Source organism: Sander vitreus, chromosome 21 (assembly GCF_031162955.1).
Source record: "Sander vitreus isolate 19-12246 chromosome 21, sanVit1, whole genome shotgun sequence".
Lineage (NCBI taxonomy): Eukaryota > Metazoa > Chordata > Actinopteri > Perciformes > Percidae > Sander > Sander vitreus.
The window spans coordinates 16,039,727-16,045,726 of record NC_135875.1 but is presented as its reverse complement, the minus strand read 5'-3'; positions in this window follow the sequence as shown (position 1 = coordinate 16,045,726).

The window sequence follows — 6,000 nt, the reverse complement described above, 5'->3', positions numbered from 1 at the left end:
TCAGACTTAAAGTGTCCTCTAGAATCAACGTATAACAACCACACTTATCCCTCTTCCTCCTCCCCCTTCCCCTTTGCTCCTGTCTTGCTCATCCCACATGTCACATCACATTTCCCAGGCAGCCCTAGGAAAAGGGCAGAGGCCTTATGAATTGATGTGGGTTGCTTACAAGAGCATGGCCAGGACACACACACACACACACACACACACACACACACACACACACACACACACACACACACACACACACACACACACACACACACACACACACACACACACACACACATACATACAAAGGTGAACCACAAGGGTAAGGTGACTCTGTGTACACACATTGTCCTTCACCTGTCACCTGATTTCATCTGCAGTGTGATTGTGATTCTGAACCGCAGCTTCGGTTTCCGCATACAATAAATTTTTTTATTTGTACATTTGGCACATGAAGCACACTACAATTTATACAAACACACGCAGACAAATAATTCCTTGCTTTTGTCACACTTTCTCTGACAGAGTTATGGCAACAATGCAGCGTTACACCACATCGGGCCCCAGTAGTTTTGAAAGGGAAGCTCTCACTCCCTGCCAGCCTGATCTCCACGGTAACCTGAGAACAAGCTGGGCAATGACGACACCTATTGGGGAATATGATTCATTGTTCTGCAAAGGGAGCCGTTGCAGAGAATATATGAGATGAATAACCAGTGATATTGAGTGCATTCATCATCCACTGACAGTAAATTCACAGAAGAGAATTGACATTAGCTCATAAACATCTATCACAGGCCTAGGTATTCGGCAGCACACATCTGAGTGTGGAATGCACGGCAGATGAATTAGATGCAATGGAGCAGGAGGGGACTATGTTATGATATTTTCTGTTATATATTCGCACTTCACAGTTTCCACACACACTTTCTCTCTGCCCCTCTCTCCGTCATCTATACCTTCCCATGGTGCTTCTTTGTGACTCCCGTTATTCCTGATTTATTCCCGATCTCCACAGCCTGTGTGCATTCTTTTATATGTCCAGTTAAGCAATTATCTTCTCTAATTGGTTAATGCAGGGCATAAGGGTTTGGTGTAAAGGGAAGTCCCAGGAGCCCGAGGCCTGCTTCATGCCCACCAAGATGGAAGGGAGCCAGAATATAGCCTCCACCAGGCCTCCCCCCATTGCTCCACTGGACTGGAGAATATCCAATAGGCTGCATTGCTGTGAAACTTACACTATTGTACATGAAATCTGATGGAGAGGAGCTTTGCATCCTTCAATGCTCAGACTTTAAATATTAAAAATGATTGATGTTAGGACAAATTCACATTACATGATTTTAAGTCCTCAAACCATTTTACTTAAATAATGCATCAAACCCTGGCCCATCAGCTCACAGAACAAACTCTAAGACAGGAATTATAGCATCATATCAGGCCGCCAGACCCTCTTAGAAAAACGCTCTGCGGAAAAATGGAGCAATTTTTAGAGACAGTGTCTTGAAGCTCAGTGATCCACAATGCTTCTGCATGCAGCCGTCTCCCTGAGGATGGAGAAAAACACAGGGTGGAGAGAGGAGAGATGGAGGAGAAGGAAGGGAGGGAGAAAGTGCATGTAAGTCCACAAAGCGGAGGTAAGGTGAGCAGGAGAATGATGCAGAAAGAAAATGTAGATAGGGTGTTCGGTCCTAATATAGATTCTTCTGTATAAAAGGTCAAAATGGTGAAGAAAAGGGAGTAATGTCGTCCCTTTTCTGCCTTTCTAATCTTCTCTTTGCTTCTCTCAGCCTCCCATCTTTACCATTAACAGTGGTGGAAACATACCCCATTAAAAGTAAGGGTACATAAGTATTAGCAGCAAGAATCAAATCACTAATTTGTGGAACAACTTATAGATGTTTGAAACATAACAACAGCCCCCATGTAGACGCTGTTTTTTGTCCAAAAAGGTTGGGAATCACTGGTTTAAGCTTTAGCATGCTTTGTATTTAATTTGTTTATCATTAATGTCAATTTGTTGTCTGAAAAACAACTAAGTATGGCTGTCAAATTGATGTAGTGGAGTAAAAAGCACATATTTCCCTCTGAAATGTAGTAGTACCAAATAGCATACAATGGAAATTCAATGAACTTGTACTTACTTGGAGTAAATATACATAGTTACTTTAAACCAATACTGTCAAGCACTTGTGGAGCCCAAACTCAACACAAAAACTGCCTGTTCTTTGGGAGGAGTGGGCTACCTCTGTGTTGACTGTTGACTGTGTTCTGTGTGTACTGTACCATTTTATGCTACTTTATTCTTCTATTCCGTTACAGTTCAGAGGGAAAAATTGTACTTTCTACTCCACTATCTTCATTTCACATGCAGCATTAGTTAGACACTTTACAAATTAAAATTTTACATAGACAACATATGAGTTATGAATTAAACTATCCACATTTCAAATTGTCTCCATCTTGACCAACTACAACAGAAAAATTATACTTACACATTAATGCATCAGTAATAATAGTCCAATAACTTACATTTGAATAGCATAACAGTCAGAGGAGCTATTTTACCGAATCATGAGTGCTTTTACTTGTAATAGAGTGTTTCTATATTAGAGTTTTGCCACTAAATACTTATTCCACCAGTGATTTGGATTAGTATTAAACTTTTTTCCAGAAATACCAATTCATCAATTGGTGCATCATAAATGTATTCACAGAACAAACTTCTTGTAGGATTTTGTACCAAAAGAGGTTGTTAGCATCTTCACTGTGTGAACTATATGAGTATATCTAATATTATAAATGAGAATATTCCTTGTTTCCCAACTGTCCAGCTTTTAAATAATGACTGACTGTAGGCATTGCAGTGTACAGTAGCCCTCATCTTGTAACCTAGGGATTGAATAGGGAGGGATCTTGTAATGTCTTATGTTGCTTGTTCATCAGTATTAAAAAAAAACTGCTGTATTGGAAAGTATTCGGCAGCCCTCTTCTTCTGCGATCAACAAGTAAAACATATATGTCCTTGAGCAAGGCACTGAAATCTCAAATGCTCCAGTGGAGCTGCTTAGTAGCCAGATAAGGCTTTTATCCAGCAGCATCCAGGCGTGAAAACGCGTAATGGTATGAATATCTGAAGCAAGGTGTTGCGTGATAGGTCAAATTCCCCCGCACACTGTAGCTGAAGGTTAAAGAAAGGTGTCTTCTTGTTCTTCGCCATCAGGACGTTAAGATGAAAAGATAGTGTGGTATTTCAATTTCTCCTTGTCATATCAGCTTGAACTCGCCAGCTGTGAAGGAACAGAGGTCAGGGTTCAAACTGTGACAACCGCAAATGTCAAATGACTCGTCCCCTACTGTGCCTGTCACCTTGGTTTACGGTTTAGGAAGCCACCCAACCAGTAGGAAGATATTGAAAGAAGGAGAGAGGAAGCAAAGAAGAGGGGAAGAACCCACCTGGCGAGGCTGGGCGGATGGACATATGAAAATGTGGTGTTGCGAAATAGGATATTGCATAATATGTCCCATTTTATCTCATGTCACTCACTGATGTATGTTAGTAATGCTGCTAGTAAGCAGGCAAAAAGGGGGAAGGATTTTTGGGGTGAAATGAAGAGGGGAGGGAGAACCATGGAGGCTTATGGTTCTGTCTCCGAGCAGAAGACGTGGAGTGACGGAAGTAGACAGCCAATGGGGTGTGGGCGCGGAGTGAGTGGGGGATGGGGGAGTGATGGTAGCTGTGGTGGGTGGAGGTGATGTGTGTGACGGTGGGTGGGCGAGAGCGCGGTCGGTACTGGCATTTCTACCCTGTCACATCGCGTTAGTGTGCAGCCGAGCACAACTGCTGAGCACACACTGGGCAAACCACACACACACACACACACGTTTAAATTCACAAGGACACACAGTACCTACACTTGAGTGCACACACAGACACACACTGCAATCTCCCACGAGGACCACAAGGACATCCAAAACAAGTGAGCACCGATAGAGGTTTGACAGAAAACCAGGGGAGTGCTTATTCTCCTAACTTTACTTCCATCCATCCATCCATCATTTATGCATCATAACAGCACTCTATGCATGTCATCAGCCATTGGTGGGTACAGTCATCACAGAGGAATATTGATTTGCTTTTTCTATTCTCACAAAACTGTGCACACTAAATGGAGAAAAAAAAAAGATTGGAGAAGGATAAATTAGAACCACATGAATGTCTGTCCGTCCCAAAACACTGTGTATTCATATTGGGAAAATATTGCAACCTGATGTTTTTGGCTCTGTGCTTCAGTAACACAGGCAATATCTTGTTTTGGAAAGAAGCTCTTCAAACCCAGATGTCCAGACTGCACAAAGCTACAAATGAACCATAACAATTTACTTTACCGCCGTCAAACACATTGCCGCACTGGGCGAAGACAGCAGCCAAGAAGCATCATCGTCATCAAACACAGCTATTGGGTCAGCGGGGGCAGAGCAGTCAGCTCATCCACTCTCGAGTCACTATATGCAAAATGGTTAAGTGGCCTGAGCCCAGGGGCTTATACACATCATTTTCCTCGAGAAAATGACAGAAGAAGGGATGGGAGATGAAGTGAGTTGGATGACGGTGCACCATTTACATTGCGCCATCCCTTTAGGCAGGGAGAACAGGAAGAAGTGAAGAAAGCAGATGGAGGGAAAGATGAGAGAAAGGAATAGAGACAGCAGAAATATTTGCTGCATTCATACAATCATGCACCCCATGGTTGGGGAAAGAGAGATGGGGGAGGGTACAGATGGATGGATAATGAGGAGGAGGAGATAGAGTGGCGAGGTGTGATGTGCGGTGACCCCGAGCTCTTCTCTGACGCCATAAACTTGGAGGCACGCTTTAACGGCTTTGAGCAAAGAGAGAGACATAAGCTGCCTTTGGTCACCGACTCTGTGGCTGGCTGTGTGGCAGGCCAGAGGTCAGCATGTACACACACACGTGCATAGAGCACCGTCAGCAATACAGAGGGACATGAAGGTCACGGTAACATAACCAGGCCGGGATATGTCCAACACAGTAGTACACTTCTGTTTGCATACAAAACATTGATACAAGTTTTGTTGTATACTATCACATTCACGGAGCATTTGCAGTACTCTGCATGGCTTTAGCGCAGAAGAAGGGTTTTGGTGACATCAAAGTGTTTGTGGTGTGATTTCTTTGCATTTGGAGCTTAAATGAATAGTTCAACATTTGGGAAATACACATATTTGCTTTATTAAGCCAGCAGCAGTTAGCTTAGCTCAAATAAAAGACTAGAAACAAGGGGAAACAGCTAGCCTGTTGCTACGCGGTATATGCAGGTAACAGTTATGGGACCCAAATGCAGACAGGATCGGTTCCTTTAGGATCATCAAAGTCCCCAAGTAAACTGTGTGGCAATCAATATGTGGTAACACATTTGAAACATAGAATTATTATTATTTTTTTTAGGATGTAAGTCCGATATTCACTCTCTTTTTGCTTTGTTACCCAACTTTTGAGGGATATGTGCAGCTCTTTAGCTGCTAAATTATCCATTATGTTCACAAGCTCGTTGCAACTGTGTATGTCTGCTGTTTGCTGCTGGATTGTACTTCAGAATAAAATCACTGGTTGTTTTTTTAGGACTTTTGGGCAAAATATAATGAAGCTGCCATCTGTCGTCTGCTGTGTGCAGCTGATGGGTGCCTAAAGGTAAAAAAAAGATACATGCAATAAGATTGGGAGAAACTGAGAGATCGACAGGGGCCCACAGTTCAATTTTGCCATGGGCCCCCTAGTGGGCTAATCCGGCCCTGACTCTGTGTAAATACACACCAAAAAAATACCAACATATCAAGACATCACGAGAGAGTAAATGTTGACATCTGATAGCCAGCAGGTACTCATGCTTAGAAAGTGAAGCAGAATGCAACACAGCACGGACCAATGTTAATATTCAGCTTTTTTAAAGGGATAACACTTTTTTTTACATGGCATAAAAGGTTTCT